At 38.0% G+C, this 15,022-nt stretch overlaps 1 long non-coding RNA gene across 1 annotated transcript; it reads right to left on the bottom strand.

Moving 5' to 3' along the window:
- Positions 1–481: 481 nt before the first annotated feature.
- LOC121403029 lies at positions 482–4,334 on the bottom strand. Its single transcript, XR_005966982.1, has 3 exons — positions 4,062–4,334; positions 2,826–2,905; positions 482–2,320 (listed from the first exon to the last, which is right to left on the bottom strand). It is a non-coding gene; the product is annotated as an uncharacterized LOC121403029 (long non-coding RNA).
- Between the last annotated feature and the right edge of the window lie 10,688 nt (positions 4,335–15,022).

Below are 15,022 nucleotides of genomic sequence, written 5' to 3'. Positions count from 1 at the left end.
GCAACAGAATCTCAAAGGAGACCATGTTATGACTATAATCAACCTACATTGATAATGGACTTTATAAAACAAAAAAAGTATCATCTTTATCCTCAATACAAAGGCAGTGGGGATCCCACCCAAGAGACACATGGTGGCAGATTTACTAAAGGGCGAAGTGGCCATCACTAGCAAAAATTCGCCAGGAATACCATCCACAGGAACATTGCCAATTTCGTAACAGAAACAAATTTACACATCAATCTATAAATCATTCACAGCACCTAAGAAGCAAGAATTTGACCTCCAGGTGCTATTAAGCTGGCCATAGACGCAAATATCTGATCGTACAAATCATCGTACAATCGTACCATGATGACATGCCACTAACCATTCCGATCAAATAAAGTACAAAAGAACAGATCAGCAATGTTCTGCCCCTGACAGCAATCGTACGATATCTATGTCCAACCAAAGCTAGTGACAGTCTCCCACTGAAAATCGTACGATCGGCAATACACGCAGAGATATTATCGGCAGCAGACAGAAATCTTTTAACCTGTCCGATCTACCAAACGATCGATTTCCGCCGGATGAATAATGTCGGGACTCTCCACACACGGTCCGAAAATCGTACGAATCCTTGATTCGATCAGATCAGATCTTTGCGTCTATGGCCAGCTTTACATCCCAGCCAGATTGAAACAAACATTTTCAAAAGATAAATGCTGGAGATGTCTAAGGGTGGTGACAGACAGGGAGATTAGTTGCCCTGCGACAAATCTTCGCTTCTGCGGCCTCACAAGGAAACTTTGGGCAACTTCAGAAATCCAAAGGGATTTGTGTGCCATCCCGGCAGCGACTCCTATTCTTGCTGGCGGGGAGGCATTTGGGGAGATCAGTCACCGCAGAAGTGAAGATTTGTCGCTGGGCGATTCAATGTCCCCATCTGCCACCACCCTTAGAAAGGAAGGCACATATAGCCACATCTGGTACCACTGCTAAGAACTAAAAACAATTTGGAAATATACAATTCCTATTATGGAAAAAGTTTTTAGAGAAAATGTCATACCTAAATTAATAATACATTATGATCAGGCATAGTCATAAAAAATGTATTACTCTTATTTATGCTACAAGCAGCAAAGGCTTTAATCCCCCAAAAAATGGAAGGATATCTCCCCATCAACATGCCAAGAATGGATCCTTCTCGTAGTAGAAACCAGGAAAATGGAAGAGATTACAGCAATTATACAAAATAACCCTGCAAAATACTGGCAAACATGGTCCCCATGGATTAACTTTCTCAAACTGATCACTTTTAGATATAAGCTTGAAACTAGCTAACGTTAGTTATTATAATCTCAATAAACATATCCCATGCAATACTTCCAACTATCATTTACATATGAGGGCTCATCTATAAAATAGGGTTGCCTTTTTTCCCTAACATACTGGGCAGTGTCGAAGAAGGGTGGTGGTAACGTCACAGGGGCACGATGTTGATAGTTTCAGGGGTAGTGAGTAGGCATTTCAGGGGTGGGGAATGGGCATGTGATGGTGGGGAACTTACACGTCCGCGGGGAGGCCTTGCTCCTCAAGAGCAGTTTGGACCAAGTGCTGTGGGGGAAGGAGAACATTTAGGAAATAATTACAATGAGTAAATTACAGGCGATTACATTGTCGGTTCATTTTTAATACAGGCCCCAGCCCTGTCAGATGATTTACTGGCTAGACTGGTGAGTTACTGGCTGGGTCCCAACACTCCTACCAACGTAAGTGTGAAAAGTGCAACGTTTTCTACCTAGAAAGCAGCATTTTCCCCTTTACTTCCCTTGTAATTGCTACCAGGTGAGGGAGTTGCACCTGATGTATATGTGGCATATTTTATCAAAATGCATGCAATAGTCCTGGTACCTTGGGGCAAATCAGATGTATTGAATAGCTAGATAAATATGATTTCTGCTGCTGGGTGTTAAAATGACCTGTGCACTAGAGTCCTGCAGCGGGTCTGGTACCTGCAGGTTACCAGCAAAAAAAAAGGGGGTACCCTGCGGGATGAGGATTGTGGGTCTCATCTATATTTGTTATCTGATGTAATGATGTCTATATTTTACTCCTTTTTTACAAAACTTTTTTCTGTCTCCGCCCACTTTTGATGGTCACTTCTGGTTTGAGACAACAGCACCTCCTGTTTAATCGGCAAGTTGCAGATCATGTGGCGTATAAGGCAGTTGTGGACCGGGGTCAGGTAGAGGATCCAAGTGCATTAATATTTGGGTTGTTGTTTGGGCCTAGGACTGCAGGTTCGGGTTGGGCCAAAATGTTTTGTGTCCTGGACCTGTGGGGCACAAGGAAAGTTTTTAGGCACAACTACCTTTAATTACTGCTAAAAATTATGTCAATACGCACAAGCCCTATTGTGTCTTTTAAGATCCTGAGTCTCAGTGCAGGTATGGCTATACTTGAATTTTGGGTAGCATACTGTATATTCATCCACTTTACTGGAGTGTATACTGTATTCACTTGGGTCTTCGATAATAGGGGCCTTCAAAAGATACAAGAAGATATTGCTACATTAATAGCAGTAAACCATAATCAAGGATTTGTTATTTTCTTAATTGTTCTGTTCTGTATTGTAATTCTTATCAAACACAGAGTGCAACTCACATATAAAGTGAAATCAGCTATTAAATTTGGACTACCTTGTTCAAGTGTGACAGAATATCATGGTAGGCATGAATGTTGTGAAATGCAGCACTATGTGTACAAAACCTCATACTTTTATACAACATAACTTAAATATATTACTTTACCACTCCATAACTTATTAAAGTGAAGCTTACATTCTTTGTATCACATCTTTATTCCAATCCAGCAGAATCTGACCTTTCCTTTAGTAGAAAGAACTCTGTCAGAGATCAAACTGAAACATAAATAGAAGAGATCATCCATAATTGTTGCTTAAATTGGACATTTTAAATGGCAAAGCATAAAAAAAGGTGTAGATCAATGTTATTTAAGCAACGTATTAATCATCCTCTGTAATTAAATCTAACATCAAAGCAGACTATATATCTTGTATATTTTATTACATTTCTAGTGTTAATCTTTGAAACCACAATATTGATATAAGCTGTGATTATCAGACCCGAAAATCAAACAATTAATTATTAGTATCTCTCCTTCTCTCAGTGCCCATCTTAATTAATCCCAGCAAGGGTAAGGAAATATTTTATTTAACTCAAAAATCAATAAGAATGTATTTCAGTTTTATATTTTCCCAAAAGACTTTGAAAAGACAAACTAATAAAGGAAACTAAAGAGACACAGTTGTCGTTGCAATGCAGTTTTTATTACTTTTTTCATTTAAATGAATATCTGTTTTTTTTCTCATCCACATCACCTTTTATCCCCATCATCCCATTTCTACTATAGTTGGTGCAAACATTTTAGACTCTTGGCTAAATTTCTTTCCCCACACATTTTTTTGGCTTTTCCTAATCTATCTCTTTTTTACTTCTAGACTCTGTCTTGTGTTCTGTCACTAACCAGACAGATGTCTCATTCATTTTCGTGTTCCTATCTGTACTAAACATAATTTGCTCCCCATTGATATTACAGCTTGGTGCCCATGATGAAGTAGAGCCAACAACTGGCATACCATCTGCAAATAGAGACTCAAAGGAGGATAAGTAAGTCAATAACTGCCAGTCAAAGCAAAGGGTGAAGAACAATATTATGAAGTATAGTCTTCTGGAGTCTTTGACCTGTCAGTCAGTACACTTGTAGAACTGAGTGGAGCTTATTTGAGCTGATGTTCAACCATCTTATATCAATGGCAAGAAGCAGCAGGGCTAAAGTGGCATAGTTCAGTAATCCACTCCAAACTATCATATAGATCAATATATATGATACACATATAACTTTGATTAGCATGGGCTTTAAATACAGGGCTTTCTTGTGTCACTTAGCACTGTGCAACTGCACTTTGTGTTATTTTGTCAGTCTGATACAAGGTGCAGAGCACAATGTGCATGAGTGATCCCCAACCAGTGGCACACAAGCAAATTGTTGCTCACCAACTTCTTTGATGTTGCTCCCAGTGGTCCAAATTGTTGCTCACCAACCTCTTTGATGTTGCTCCCAGTGGTCCTTAAAGCAGGCACTATCTTTTGTATTGCCGACTTGGAGGCATGTTTTGGTTGCATAAAACCAACTGTACTGGTCCTCCTTTAGACTGCCAGTCCACATAGTGGCTACCAAATAGCCAATAGTAATTGGGAGGGGGGGACTTGAATTGACCAAGTTATCTGCGGAAAAAAACCCTCAAATCGATCACGTTTTTGAGCAAAAACCACAGAAATCCCCCCCCGAACATCATGAAGGCTACAAACATCTTCAAATGGTTCAAGTGACATCTGCCATTGTTTTCTACTTGACCTCGACAGGTTTTAGCTAGAGTATTTTCAGAGTTGAGTTTTTACTTTCCTCAAAAAAACAAAAACACAACTCAACCTTTGATAAATCTGCCCCTTATAGTCCTCAGTTATTGTTTGTTCTAGAGCTTTAAACTCCTCCAAATATCTCTATAGTTTGTACTTTCCCCCAATCATATTACATGGAGCTGTGCTTCTACAGGAACTTCTACTCTGCTTATCTGCAGTAGTTCATGCGCCAATATCTGCAGAGAGAGAGAATTTGACTACTAAGTACTCTATGCCTTGGACCTCTTGCTAATGTGAGCATGCTGTTCTCAAGCTGCTGTCACACAACTGTTTTCATATGCTGCTTATCAGCCACTTTAATGCTTAATTTCTGTTTGCCTGTGCTTTCTGTTCCTCCAGTAGCTGATTTTCTCTGCCATTAACCTGCTAAGATTGAAAGAGACTCTGATTATTAAGCAAGTGTAATGTGCCTGGAGACTCTACAACATTCTGCTTATGTTGCTGGTTCCTCTTGTATATACCTGCAAAGAAGGAAAACAAATTGATTATGCAACACTGGCAATCATAAACGCTGATATTTTTCTCCAGCTGCTTTTATCTTTAGACCTGTTTGTAAGACAACCTGCATGGGATGTAAGGGTGAGCATAGCTCATTGACTAACACTTGGCAATTTGCAGTAACCCATCTCAGACAATTTAATGTTGTTTTCAGATAAAAAGATACCAGCTTAGGAAAAGTATAGAGCAAGTTTAAATTAATTATTTGGCATAAAATCTGTAGTGCACAAATTCATGGCCTGTGCATGCACTGACCTGTAAGCAAAGACTGTGGGGTACTTCCAGTTTGTGTGCCAGAGGGAGGGTTAAACTGGGGCCTTAGAGATTGATATTATAAAGGTTGGAGTATGGATTTTAGATGCAAATGTCCATAGGCAATACTTGCACAATCCTTTGCCATAAATAACTGAATGTTTCCCTAAAATGGCAATCTCCTGCAAAAGAAATGCAAAGCATTTGTCACCCACTGTTTCTGAATTACGCAGGGCTTGACCCTCCACGCATGCAGTGTTGTCGTCAATAACAGCTGCTGCATTTTATGCAGCAAGTAAATGTTTTAGTGAAGGAATTCAGGAAGGGTCTTTTGTGCAGACATGTTTTTACTCACTAATGTTTGTCTCAGGACAGTATTAAAACCAAGCTAATTATGCAGTGGAAGTCAAATCACAATGTTTTGCCTTGCCAATTGTTAAATATTGAAACAGCATCCCTAGGGCTGCTCAAGATCTCAGGAAGCAGAGCCAAGTGTTTGTTGAGTTGCAAAATTAAGTCAGAAATTGTAGATTACCTTTTTTTCAGAATGTTGAGCTGCCATCATTAAAAGCTTTACGTGAAGCTTTCCCAGAATTCATGTATGTTATTTCCTACCACTATATTCCATCATGTTTGTAAATGTTTCAAACCATTTTGTGTTCCTACATACCTATTTGCTTACATACTTTTATGTGCCTTTGTAGTTTTAAAAAAAGCAAATGCCATTCATTGGGGGTTATGTTATTGTAAGAACTTACCCTGGTAGTCTAGTGGGGGGATGGCAGGGACGCCTGCCGCCCCCTCGGCAGGGAAACCCGCCGCCCCCTCGGCAGGGACACCCGCCACATTCTTCTTCCATAATAGGGGCGCTCGTGGTGCGCTCCTTCTGTTTTGTTGGTGCTTGCGCGCTGACGCAATGACGTCAGCGCGCAATGGCGCGAAATTCAAATATCTAAAGGGACATCTTACTAGTTTTCTTTGCCCGTTATCGGTTGTTCCTGGTGCCTTTAGCTGTTGCTATTCTGATTCTGTATTTGATTCTGACTACCTGTTGTGACCCCTGCCTGTTCCTGATGATTCTGACCTCTGTATCCTGATCCATTGCCTGAATTTCGATTAACTCTTCTGCCGTATCCCTCTGATTGATCTCCCGGTTTTGACCCTTGCCTGCCTGACCTCGCTTTGAACGCTGCCTGCCCAGACCCGGCCTGAATTGTTTACGCTGACTTTCTGCCTGCCTCGACCCTGCCTGATTTGACTACTCTATTGCTTCACGCCTTGTACTACGACCTTCTGTCCAAAGACTTTGTTCTACAGTCGTGCCCCTCTGCCTATCCAGAACCCTCATCTTGCACCTCTCGTTTAAGTCCAGGTGGCATCCAAGTAAGCCGAGGGCTCCTCCCGAGGCCCAAAGGCGGTCACACTACTGGTGAAGCACGAGCCGAGGCCAGGGTGCCTGGTGTTTGTTCTGGTCTTGGGTGCCGACCGTTACATTTATTGTGCCAGCATTTAATTTTATTTTATTATAGAATCTAGGGGATTCCCAATAGTTTGATATTTTCCCCATTTATTAACACTTTCCTGTCTGTTCAGAATGCTTGGGACCTGAGGTTTTCCGGATAATGGGTCTTTCTGAAAATCATGTAAACTTTAAATAAATCCAATAGGCTGGTTTTTCTTCCAATAAGGAATTATTATATTTTAGTCGGAATCAAGTACAAGGTACTGTTTTATTATTAAAAAGGAAATAATTTTTTTTAAAAAATTTAATAACTTGCTTATAATGAAGTCTATGGGAGGTGGCCTTCCCGTAATTCAGAGCTTTCCAGATAACGGTTTCCGGATAATGGATCCATATCTGTATATTAATTTATCAAAATGAGTTCTCTAAGAGGATTCCAAGGTCAGCAGCAGCAAATTGCATGTGGGGATTAAAGCTTTGATAATTTTACAAATTCTGTTTAACAAATCATTTAATATGAATAATAAAATGAACATTGATAAATCAGCCCCTAATTGAATCTATCTTGGAGCAGTTGTGTAAAGCAATTTTTCATACAAGTATAATGTACCAAACCTCCCAAAAATAAAAAGAAGGACAAAAAGTTGTGCCACACCCATTTTATGGCCACACCCTAATTACCATGTCCATTTTACAAAATTTGGCAAGGTGTTTTAGTGCAATGTTTTGTATGTTATAACAGTTTTGCTAATGAAAATGAATTGCCCTTTAAGATGAAAGTCTTAGTTCTCCCAAGAGACCTGCTTATCTTAAATAGTTACAATTGTTTATTTGCTTATCTTAAACAAAAACTTCAGCTTGTAGTGACCTTGATACAGTACTTTTGTATTGTCATTATTAATACCATGCTCTGCTTCTCACTATTCCAGCAACATGTCCATCCATGAGTCATTATCGGTGGACAGTTGCCACACACTAAAGCAGGTCATTCATTTTTTTATGTGAATGCCTTACAATAATTATAAGTTGGGCCTTAAATTGCATTCTTGGAATTATATTTCTTGTAAATGGCCCTCTTTGTTAGCCTCATTCCTTGTATTTCTGTGTGCTCTAACATAATAGTTAAGCTTTAGGATTTACTGAAAGAAGCATACAATTCTTTAACTGCAAGGTAATATGTACCTTAGAGTTGTAACAGTGATTTCTAAAAAATGTTTGTTGCAGATAGTGCAAAGAAGTGAACTAAGAGGCACATTTATCAAAGGTCGAATTTTTCAAATTCATGTGAGTCTTTAAAAACTCCCATAAATTCAATCGGAATTTATTAAAAAAAATCAAATCTTTCAAACTCGGATGAATTAAATCTACCCGGAAAACTTGGATCGTATTTGATTTAAATTTAAGAAACTCAAATCAAGATTTTTCTCCGGAAAAAAACCCTCAAATGTCAGGAAGGCTGCAGACAACTCCCAATTGATCCCTGGACGTCTCCCGTTGACTTAAACAGCAATTCTGCAGATTTTAGGTGGTGAATAGTCGAATTTGAGTTCTTAAAGGGACAGAGTATGATACATTTTGGAAATCAAATTAGAATTTAAAAAAAAAAACTCAAATCAAATTTGAATGACTACCTAATCGAATTTGACAGTTTTGACTCGAAAATTCGAATTTTCAATGCGACCCTTGATAAATCTGCCCCTAAGTGTCAGTATAGAGATTATAATAGAAATAAAATCATTATTTGCGCCTACAAATGGTGAGAAGTACAGCAGTGTTATCTTATTAGAAAGGCATTTAGCTGATTAATATTATTTCTATAACCATGCTTCCCTTAGGAGAGTGGAGTATTTATCTCTTCATTACATTAACTATAAATAGGTATCAGAAGAACATTGAAGGACAGCAGAATACCAGTAAAGTGTTGACTTTGTATTGAATAAAGACTCAACTAGGTTCTACGGGAATTTAGGTTCTGCATTAAGCTGATAGTAAAGCTATTTCCCTCTGTATCTTTTTAGAGATAATCTTTCACTCTTATTAAAAGCTGCTGATCTCCTCTAATTCACCTCCTAAAAGTCTCCTAAAGTTTCTAAAGTTGCCAGACATGGATCTGTTAAACTAGATGTGTGATTTATATAGATCTAGATGAGCTGATAAATCAGTGTTTAGGGGCTTGGGGATTCAAACAGATTGCAATTAACAGTAAATCGGACGTTTCGTGTTGGTACTGCAGAGGGCAACTGAACAGAGAAAAACCAATGAAAAAGCTGTTCTGCAGGGTTTACACTTAATAGGCACTATTTATATTGGCCTGATATGGCTGTAGTGATTTAATCGCTACAACAAAATTTAAAAGATCTCTCATATTTACCAAACTGATTTTGCACAATGGCAAGGTTATTGGCTGAAATTAATCAATTTATTTTCATATGGATTGTAGTAGTATACTGAAGCACCCTTTAATAAGAAAACCCTCCAAATAGTTTAGGGATGAAGGAGGTAACAACCAAATTTATTCGACATAATGTTTAGATCTGTTTATAGGAAATGCCATGAAAGGCTTTGACTTCATACAGTTGTTCATAAAGCCATTTTAATAGGAAAATGAGGGGTTCTTCACCTTTAAATTAACATTTAGTATGATGTAGAGAATGGTATTCTGAGACAATTTGCAATTGGTTTTCATTTTTTTTATTCGTGATTTTTGAATTATTTAGCTTTTTATTAAGCAACTCTCCAGTTTGCAATTTCAGCAATCTGGTTGCTAGGGTTCCAATTACCCTAGCAACCATTCATTGATTCGAATAAGAGACCTGAATTTGAAAGTAGCAATAACAATAAATGTGTAGCTTTACAGAGCATTTGTTTTTAAATGGGGTCAGTCACCCCTATTTTAAATCTGGAAAGAGTCAGAAGAGGAAGGCAAATAATTAAAAAACTATAACAAATAAATAATAAAAACCCAGTTGAAAAGTTGCTTAGAATTGACCACACTATAACATACTAAACATTAACTTAAAGGTGGTTTACCTATACCAACTGTACTTTGATTCATATTAGATTGTGTATTAAAGAATCGTACGAAATTGTGTGTATATATATATATATATATATATATATATATATATATATATATATATATATATATATATATATATATATATATATCCTTGAAAAAGGTCCAAATGTGGACCGAAACATCGGGTATTTGATACTATGCAACAATAAAATTACGATAGAGATAGAGATATAATATATATATATATTCTGAATGTGGACCAGCACTCCAAATTCTTGTGAAACATAATTTTATTGAAACATCACTCGTGTATCCAACGTTTCGGCCCTCATTGGGGCCTTTATCAAGGATAAAGTGCAAGTGATAGAGAAAACATTTAAATACCCATAAACCATTCAAAAAAGGTGCCATATTTTTCACAAAAATTTGGAGTGCTGGACCACATTCAGAATTATATATATATATATATATATATATATATATATATATATATATATATATATATATATATATATATATATATATATATATATATATATATATTCAATACCGTCACTCACCTCTCCTTCATGGCACTGGCCAGGTGCTGACAGAGAAATTCAATTAAGATTTTTTAGGGCATAGTTAAGAGATGTACAAAAAATTTTCAAAAAACCACCCAAAAGTATACCCAAATTTGTCTAAATTTGAAAAACAAGCAATTGGGACAATCACAGCAGATCACAATTTGATTGTACGACCGGCAGACAAGGGAGGATCAATAGTGTTAATGGATCAATCCTATTATAAAACTGAACTATTGTGTCAATTATGTGATCAAGTGACTTATGTCCAACTGACGTCTGATCTGACTAATAAATTTAAAAATCGGTTGGTTAACTTTCATGGAAATGTACTGGATTAATGGAAGGACATTTGAATTTTTGTCCACAAAATTTCTGAAATGCCCAATTATTTATACACTCCCGAAAATTCATAAGTCCCTTACTAAACCCACCCGGATGGCCTATCATCTCGGCAAGAGGTTTCTTGTTCTCTGGGGTATCACAGTTCCTTGATAGTTTTTTGCAGCCACTGTGCACAACAATGGTATCCTACATTGTGGACACTCCGGCATTATTACGGAAATTATAGGCAATTAAAGGATTGCCTGAAAATTGTTTGCTCGTGACTGGTCTCCAGTCTTTATACAATCATTCCACATGAAGCCGGAGTAGAGGTGTGTAGGATGGCTTTGGTTGAGGCTCAGCATACAACGACACCAATTGAATTTTTGTGCACACTATTGGAGATTACCTTAACTTATTTTTGATTTGAGGACCTTTACTTTATACAGCGGGCGGGTACGGATATGGGCTCCAATGTGGCCCCCTCATATGCCAACCTATTTATGAATCAGTTTGAAAAAAAATTATATCTATTCTGTGTTTTCAGATAAATTATTATTTTACTGTAGATACATTGATGATATTTTTTTGATCTGACATGGGGACCATGCTGGAATCCAGTCATTTGATTAGGCACGCAACTCGTTACCTACTACAGTCAAATTTACTCTAAATTGTGAGGAAAGTTTTTGTGGATTTTTTGGAGATTAGAATTTTTCATGATGGTGGTGGTGTTGGTACAACTCTCTTCCAAAAAGAAACTGACTGGAATACCATTCTCTGTGCACATAGTTTTCACCAACTGGCTTTATTGAGATCCATTCCATACTCACAGTTTTTGCGAGTTTTTCAGACTCGCACATGAACAAGCCAAGGATATGTTGGAGAAATTTGTTGATAGGGGTTATCAACACTCACACTTAGAAAAAGATCTATACAGAGCAGTGACTACAGTTTGAGACAATATGCCACAAAAAGGAGAGCAGAACAAGAAAGGGTTGATCTATGTGTCGGATTGCACACCTATTAGCAAGGCTGTCAACAGAGCGGTGAAACAGAATTGGCTCCTCTACTGACTTGTGCATTTCGTAAACAAAAATCTTTGTGAGACCTATTAGTAGATAGGGCCAAAGACACAAAGAATTGGCTGCCAGATTTGAAACCTGGATGCTATAGATGTGATGGCTGCTGCACTTGTGGCTTTCTAATAACAGAACAATCATTCTCACATCTGTTGACAGGCAAGAGATTTCATATTAAACAAAGACTCACATGTCTCTCTGAATATGTAGTTTATTTCATCACATGTCCATGTGGACTTTTTTAAGTTGGCAAATGTGTGTTCCTTTCAGGCTGAGAATGAACAATTACCGAATGAGTATTAAAAATACATTATCTTCAGGAAAAACAGTGACACCATTAGCTAGACATTGTTTGAATAAACAACACCATTTACCTACTCTGCAATGTCTGCTAATTTACTCCATCCTACCGCCTAGAAGGGGTGGTGATAGAGACAGATTATTGACTTAATGAGATATATTCACTTGTATGTTTTATTTAAAATTGTTCCTTCATATAATGCCTAGCTCTGGAGGGTTAAACTTAATAGTGAACAGTATATTAGAGATACTATTCAGGAGTTACTACATTGTGTTAGACAACCATTGTTGGAATTGTTAGGTACCTTATTTTACTAGGGTTGGCTAGTATCCAACTTTGGGATTGTAGAGCTATTTAAAGGATAATGAAACTTGGGGCAGGACTTAATGGCTATCTTAAAATCTGGGTTCTTCTGCTTCACTAGTATTAAGATTATTTGAATTTGGGGTATGTTAATGAGAGTGGATTTAGACAAATTATTTTTAATATCACAGAATACTTTTAGCTTCACTGATCATTTAGATACAAAGATCTTTACATTGTCACTTTATTGGCTACTGTTTTACACATTGTTAATTAATTTACTATGAAGTATAAGGTGGACTGGTAACAGTGATTGATATATGTAACTTATTGCTCTTGAAGTATATATATATATATTCTTTATAATTTTGGTTAATTGTCTAATAAGGTATATTTAATGATGAACATATATTATGCACGTCATTTTGACTAATCAGTGGTACTAAGTACATGGCACTTGTGGATGGGACTTCTGAGGTGGGGGTATTTAAGATTTTTGCATGTGGTGTTATGCACATCCTGAGGATGGCCCCTAGTGAATCGAAATGTCTAAGTTTGTTGCTACAATCATTATTTCTATCCTCCACATTGTTGGGAGAGCAGGCATTTAAGGAGAGCACCACCTCCCCATAATATATAATTTAAATAAACAATGAAATGTAGCTCATCCCTTCTTTCATCTCCCAACCCCGGCTTAATGGTGTCTTTGGAAGAGATCATCCTAAACAAAGAGAAAAGCAGGTATGGTCTTTCTCCCCCCAAAGATAATACTTTTTTCTCACTTAGTTAGGACTGACGCATGGACACTGTCTTGACGGGGCGCATCAGCTTATCCATACAAACTTTGTAACTATAAGTGTCTTTTTTTATCAGTAGAGTTACAGTTCAGTTGTGCAAAACAGGTTTTACAGGGGGTTATATGTTGGAGTGTTGGGGTAAATTTTGTAGTTTGTATATCAAGCCTGACCACATGCACCCAATGAAGGAAGGGATGAGCTGCATTTCATTGTTTATTTAAATTATATATTATGGGGAGGTGGCGCTCTCCTTAAATGCCTGCTCCCCTAACCCCCGCTTAATGGTGTCTTTGGAAGAGATCAGGCTAAACAAAGAGAAAAGCAGGTATGGTCTTTCTCCCCCCAAAGATAATACTTTTTTTTCTCATTTAGATAGCACTGACGCATTGACACTGCCTTGACGGGGCGTATCAGCTTATGCATACTTTGTACAAACTTTGTAACTAAAAGTGTCTTTTTTTATCATTAGAGTTACAGTTCAGTTGTGCAAAACAGGTTTTATGGGGGTTATATGTTGGAGTGACAGAAGTGTTCCAGTGGTGCACGATCAATTGTATTGAAATAGATGTGAATGGAGGATCAGCACTTGCTTGTAGTGAATAATCTTTTATTTTGTGCAAATATACACAAAATAAGAGATGAGAAAGGTATATATATATATATATAGACAAATACAAAAGTCCTCTGCACTCAACCCATTATCAATATATTTTGTGCATACTGCTACTGAAAAATGCCTTACCCTTTCAACAAAACAGGGATTGTTTGTCCATATATTGCAATATATTTAAGCTGGCCAACTACGTCAAAGTCATCCCATATCTGGCCAGTCCTACGCTCAATTTAATCTGATTCATTAAGAATTCTATTGCTTCATTTAACAAAGGGACTAAGTTTTACCTCCAATTTATTCGCTGCTTTCAAAGCAAAACTCCCAAACTTGGCTGTCCTTTTATTAGACACCAGTGGGATCACCTGCTTATAGCTGGGAAGGGTGGGAGCTACAACATGGAGCTGGACACTGCTCCTGTATAACTATAACAAACAAGGGAAAGTTGTGCTCACCAACAATTTTTAAAACCATTAGGTGGGGGTGCAATGAGGCTGTGACCTCAAAATACATATAGACAAATAGAAGAGGTCCTCTGCACTCAACCCATTATCAATATATGTAAGACAGAGACATTTTGTGCATACTGTTACTGAAAAATGCCTTATCCTTTAAACAAAACAGGGATTGTTTGTCCATATATTGCAATCTATTTAAGCTGGCCAACTCTGTCTCTGTCTTGCATTGCTCTGTAGTTACCGTATATACTCGTGTATAAGCCGACCCGCGTATAAGCCGAGGTACCTAATTTTACCTAGAAAAACTGGGTAAACTTATTGACTCGCGTATAAGCCTAGGCTGAGAAATGATGGACTGGGAGACTTGGCACTCTATAACTAAATACCCCCAGAGCTCACAAAAAGATGGCACAGCAGCAAGTACATGTATAATACCCCCAGATATCATAGCAGAATGGCACAGATTTAATGCCTGCACTGCTCACTGGCTTTAACTAGAAAGTGGACCAGTAGCCAGCACAATAACCCAGGGACAACTTAACAGAGGCACTGACTGACCGTATGGGTGGGAAAGTGGTGAGAAGCCTGCAGACTGCAGTACTAATGTGATAGTAGCAGCTCCTTCCTTGCTTCCGTTTCTCCCGAGCTGAAAACCATTTGAGTGCTGCTGGCCAATCAGATGCGCACACACAGCTGCTTGTAGCGCGCTCGCCTTCTCCCTGTCACAGCCAAAGTAATTTGATCCTGCAGCAGAGACTGTGACAAGGGAGGAGGAGCGGCAGCAAGGGAAGCTCTGAAAAGAAAAGTCTGCTGCAGAGAAGAAATGCTCAGAGGGAGCGGGAGACAAAATCACTGCACTGTCTTTG

Source organism: Xenopus laevis, chromosome 4L, assembly GCF_017654675.1.
Source record: "Xenopus laevis strain J_2021 chromosome 4L, Xenopus_laevis_v10.1, whole genome shotgun sequence".
NCBI classification, from domain to species: Eukaryota; Metazoa; Chordata; class Amphibia; order Anura; family Pipidae; genus Xenopus; species Xenopus laevis.
The sequence above is the reverse complement of the archived record's forward strand: the minus strand, read 5'-3'. Positions and strand labels throughout refer to the sequence as shown.